Here is a 5671-nt window from a genome sequence, read left to right on the forward strand (position 1 = left end):
TCTTTGCTGTGGAACTGAGCTCTCTGCTGTGTAACTGTTCTCTCTGTCATGGAACCGTGACTCGGCCGGGGACAGATCTGCACTGTGGTTGTGTCAAATCATTCCCAATTGTGGAATTATGATCCGCCATTATTGAGCCGAAATTTCAATTCCAGATTTATTAAATCTTGTCATCAAGGATTCCCAGTCCAGCGACATAACCTTGTGTTCCTGTTGTGAAGACAGCTCATTCAGCATCAATATTTTCAGATAATAACATAGACGCGCCCAACGTGGGGCTCGAACCCACGACGCTGGGATTAAGAGTCCCATGCTCTACCGACTGAGCTAGCCGGGCTGGTGCTGCACTATCCCTTAAACCTCTTCTTGAAGAGAGTTGCTGTGGTGCTCATTCGGAGGGACAGTGCTGACTCATTGGGCCGAATGGCTTCCTTCTGAGCTGGATATTCTACGATTCTATGATCCAAGGATGTTGATGCGGTGGAGTCCTTCTGCCACACTGCCCACTCCTGACACCATGTAGAAATGCTGCTCTCTCAATGACTGGCGACCGAAGACTTGTAATAAAAAATATCTGACTTAATAGTTGAACAGCGGCTCCTGGCTTGTGCTCTGACCGCGATCCGGGGAGAACTGCCGGAATCCAGACACGTGATCATGTTCGTTGCGTCATCAGGTCATCATGTGACCATTCGGCCTGCACAGGTCTCCTTCTGTGCTGTAATTCCGAGATTTCATCACTTTGATTTACTTCCAGACTGGGAAGTGTGGCTCTGTTCCATTGGAATTTCTAATATATTTCCAATGTAACTGATGTTGTTTCACAAACTATTTAATCAGTGGAATTGTGCGTTTAGGGAGCTGAGGTTTTCGAGTCTCTCGAGGCTTCTCTCCAAATCCAATGGTCACTTTCCACGCAGATTCAACCCGTCCTCACATAAACCCCGGGGCCCCGTTGATCGTTTGAATGCAGTAACTTCCTGGAGTGATTCCAGGCTGGGTTTAGAATGTATTCTATCGACCAAATTACTAATGAATGACACAGTAGACACAGCTGCGATGGCCGAGTGGTTAAGGCGTTGGACTTGAAATCCAATGGGGATTCCCCGCGCAGGTTCGACCCCTGCTCGCAGCGACTGTGATTCGAAATATTTGGTAAACTCCCCGCACAAGCCACTGACTCGAGAACGAATCGGAATGTTTGTAAATGAACGGTTCGTGTTCAGTCAGATATTTAACATTTTTGGGGGAAACTGAACGAAATATAAAGAAGCCCGCACTCAAAACAACAATCAATAAATAATAACGTTTCCTGCAACGTTTGGAAGGAGGAGCAGCAACGGCAGCGAATGGAAACGTGGTTTGCTTTCATTCAGCTGAATGTATTTGTGTCAAAAGATCGTGGTAGAAATGGAACATATTTTATCTCTCTATCTGATTCTTTGTTTCTTTCTCTCTCCCTCACTCACTGTTTTTGTGCTTCTCCGGGGACTGATTGGATACAGTGAAACTCAGCCCTATTTCATCCCAACTCTTTTGGACGAATACGTCCTGGTGATGGACGGTCCTGAATCAGTGGAAGAATCGACAACCGATTCCATTCTTGGCTCTGTGAGAAGTTCCATTCCTGGTTGTGAGGTGGCTCTGAGATAAAGGGATCGAGAGAGAACGAGGTGATTGCAGTCTGACTCTTACTCTGAAAAGCAGTTAGTGCGCCCTTGTACAAAGTGGATGTGTCTGAGAACAGGAGGAAAGCAGATCATGGGCCTGTGATTGATTTTATTGAGCCGGACCTTGAAAAGTGAAGCAAACTTCTAACCAGTCGGTGCCTGTCTGAGAACTGGTAAGGAACTACGGCTGATATTGAAACAGTTCATCTTTTATTAGTTACAGCAAATCGATTATTTCAGAGGTGTTGGTGTATTGTTTTCAGAGTCACTGTCATAGTTTCTTAAAATATGATTTGTGCTTGTTTTGATTTGTTCAGTAATTTGGGGAATCTATTTGGAGCGGGTGCAGTTGGTCAATATCTGTGCCTCTTGCTTGGCAGCTCCCCGGGCAGCAGCAGCTCCATTCCTATCTAGATCTGTGGACACAAACAGGAGACCCAAACTATTGCGCACTGCTGCCATCTCCTGGCTGAAAGCAAGTTGTGCAACAAGGTAATGTATTCGTGACACGCTTCAATTGGAGCAAAATAACATTAACATGTTTAAATATTATCATTGCAGTAATCACATTTAAATCCCCAGATATCTGATTTCTGACTGAGCGACCCAGCTCATCCCGATCTATCGGAAAATGAAAGATTCCCATTACAGCTATATTGGTTACAAGAATATCCAATCTCTGATTTAATACATTCCCCCGCTTCATTGTTTGTGTATTCGTTCTATAAATACAGAGCGGGTGGCATAGCCCGGGGACAGGTGGTGGTATAGTGGTGACTGTCCCAGCATGTCCCAGGTTCAGTTCCTATCCATCACAGTGGTGAATTATTTAATTAAATATCGCAGGTCAGGACAGAAAAGGAGTGGACACTCCTCAAATAAATTTCACCAATTGTTCTCATCACCCATGGGTTTCATATCTAACAACCAGCATCAATTTGTTTTGAGTGGAAACATAGTTTAAATTAACGACAATCTTCAACATTAATAACTAAGTTCTCAGTCTGAAGCAATAGTAAATAGGTGGGTTAAACGGGCCAGAAATACGAACCACGCAAAGTTCCGTCTACAAAATGAGCTTAAAAAACTCCTAGTGTCTGAATAAATTAATCACTAAGTAAGTTACATAATTAATACCAGTAAAAAGTTATTACCGAAACAGGATGAAAAGTGCAGCATCAGGGCACAAGGACAAGGTAAGGTCTCAGATCAGAGTAAGGGTCCTATGTAATGACACACAGAACATCAGAAATAAATTGCTTAAATACATTTATTGTGGACTGGTGCAATCTCCTGGCTGAACGGGGGCCGTGTGACACAGACACTTTCATTCAGGAGCGTTTCAAATTGGAGTGAAATGTACACAAACAACACGAATTTCTTTCTGCTCACTGTGCCCAGTTGTAGTGATCTGTGTTAAACAGCAGGAGAGGGACCCGCAGTCTTCACCTTGTTTTTAAACAATTTACAGTACCCAATTCATTTTTCCCAATTAAGGGGCAATTTAGCGTGGCCAATCCACCTCGCTTGCACATCATAGGATTCAGGGGACGAAACTCACGCAAACACGGGAGAATGTGCAAACTCGACACGGCGAGTGACCCATTGCCGGGATCGAACCTGGCACCTCGGCGCCGTGAGGCAGCAGTGCTAACCACTGTGCCGCCATGCCGCCCTCGCAGTCTTCACCTTCACGGTGAGTCTGAATTTCAGTTTGGGGGTTTCAGAGAGAGCGGATGATATTGTGCAAACTGAAGTCTTTTTTCCTGTGAATGGAGCCGGTTAAAGAGCCCTGGCCGGCCTGAGAGTCCCCGAACCCGGGGTCAGTGGGAGCCTGGAGACAAGGCAGATCCCAGAGAAAGGGAAATGGATTAGAGATAGAGGGCGGATAGGAAAAGCGAGGAAGGGTGAGAGGGGGGAAAAGAGGTGAGTGACACAATGGGTGATATTGTGAGAGAAGCAGATGGAGGGAGCTGGAGGTAGGGAGGCAGCTGGAGGCAGGATTCCCCTTTATTTATCCTGAACATTACCACTTCAAATAATTAGAACAGATTGTCATGCATGATGTGCCCTTCTTGAAGCCATGCTGAATCTGTTTCATTATGTTATATATTGCTAAATGTTCTGCTATTATAACCTTTAGAATGGACTCTAACAGTTTCCACATGACAGATATTATGCTAACTAGCATTTAGTTATCTGTTTCTGTCTCCCTCCCTTTTCGAATAAGGGTGTTATGTTGGCAGTTTTCCATAAAGAACAGTACAGCACAGGAACAGGCTCTCCGGCACTACCAGCCTGCGCTCATTATGATGCCTGTCTGAAGTAAACACGCTGCGATTTTCCAGAATTTAAGGATTCATGGAAGATTTTCACCAGTGCATCCTTTTCATCGATGAGAAGTTGGTAAGAAGGTTCTGAATGTGCAGCCTGGTTTGCAATATTGGACATACATCTTCCGGAAGCACACTCTTCACCACTGATACCACTCCAGTCAATCTCCACTGCACAATCTCCTCCGTCTTGGCGGTTTTCCAAAGGATTTGTTTGAACCCTCGCAAGGATCTAACAATCCACAGGAATGCCATATGACTCCAATTCTTTGAATCCCATCTATCAGAGCAATTTTGATAAAAGGAGGTAATCACATATTATAGACAACGACATGCTTCCTTCAATGTTAATCTCCTTAATGACATCAAATACAATTGGCCTGAAATCTCTATTGAACAAATAAACAGCAAATTCTACAGTCAGTCCAGGAACAACCCGTGCCTTCATTCCACTTATTGTTACTTTCATTTCCTTAATCCCACTTCTTTATCACAAAGGTTTCTTTAAACTCCCTTCAATAAAAGTGCTCACTTTCCTCATCGACCATTCGTAATTGTTTTCTTTTGTATAAAACTTATGTCAAAGAGGAATGAGAAAGACTGGCTGTAGGTAATGGTGACATGTCATGTGGACCAGATGTGATGCAGCTGAGGATGCTGAGTGATGTAATAGTGGACATTGTGAAGTTACTGGCCAGAAACTTCCGAATTCTATTTGCGTTTTTAATGGACAGCTACAATCCACTTGTTTATTCCAGGACACAACAATGAATAAAGTGAATCAGTGCTGAACAGTTTCTATCATCACAATCCTCCAGCTTGTTCTTATTGACAAACCGGTCCTGGATTGAAGTTTTTTGCTTTAAGAATGAGACCACCACCTCCTGGGAATACAGCAGCGATTCCTCGAGGACCTGAGCTGTAAACGTGAAATTCAGTGAAAGGATTTCACCCTCCGCACGGAATCTGATCACCACCTCAACCCCAACATTCAACTTGGGTGGGAAGGCAAGACAATTTCCTTCCCCCAGCCCCCCACACAGACTGGGTAATCTCCCAAACTCGTATCCTGCTATTGTCACAATGCTCCACAACATCGCTCTCTTCCCAAATCTCCAGGAATCTCACCCCAAATCCTCAAACCTTTTATTCTGTATTCAAACAACATTTTGTCCCCTGACTAAGTTCATCCTGGGAAGAGAGGTTTGGTATTCCGAGTTCCTCTGCAGATATCCGGTTTTTGTTTAATGACCAAAAGAGGCCTAAAACCTGAAAGAAAGCCTCTCTCACAGCCCTGTGAGCATGTCTCAAATAGACGGTGCAGTCAATACCTGCAGAGTAGATAACAATGGAGAGAACTGTGAGGAATTTCAGCGTCAACATTCGGTGGAAATAAAGGATTCAAAAGAAAACATTATTTTAACGACTGAACAGATTCTCTGGGAGCAGGACTGAAGTCAAAGGGAAAAATCCAGCTGATTTCTAGTCGAAAGCATTAACCATTGGACTGAATTCAGTCCTTGTGTTAAAATGTCTGTAAATTATCCACTGGAAAGTGAAGGACAAGTTAAACCTGCAATTCTGGAACAAAGACAGATTTTGCGCTGTTGTATTCTTTGGGGAGAATTACAGAACAAAGAGATCTAGGGGTACAAGTTCGGAGCTCCT

General features: G+C 43.9%; 2 non-coding genes across 2 annotated transcripts; one reads left to right on the forward strand and one right to left on the reverse strand.

Moving 5' to 3' along the window:
• Window positions 1–264: 264 nt before the first annotated feature.
• On the reverse strand, window positions 265–337 carry trnak-cuu (transfer RNA lysine (anticodon CUU)). The gene has a single exon. It is a non-coding gene; the product is annotated as a tRNA-Lys (tRNA).
• A 716-nt stretch (window positions 338–1053) lies between these two features.
• Window positions 1054–1135, forward strand: trnas-uga (transfer RNA serine (anticodon UGA)). Its single transcript has one exon. It is a non-coding gene; the product is annotated as a tRNA-Ser (tRNA).
• The last annotated feature ends 4536 nt before the right edge of the window (window positions 1136–5671 follow it).

The sequence above is a fragment of the Scyliorhinus torazame genome, chromosome 24, assembly GCF_047496885.1.
Source record: "Scyliorhinus torazame isolate Kashiwa2021f chromosome 24, sScyTor2.1, whole genome shotgun sequence".
Lineage (NCBI taxonomy): Eukaryota > Metazoa > Chordata > Chondrichthyes > Carcharhiniformes > Scyliorhinidae > Scyliorhinus > Scyliorhinus torazame.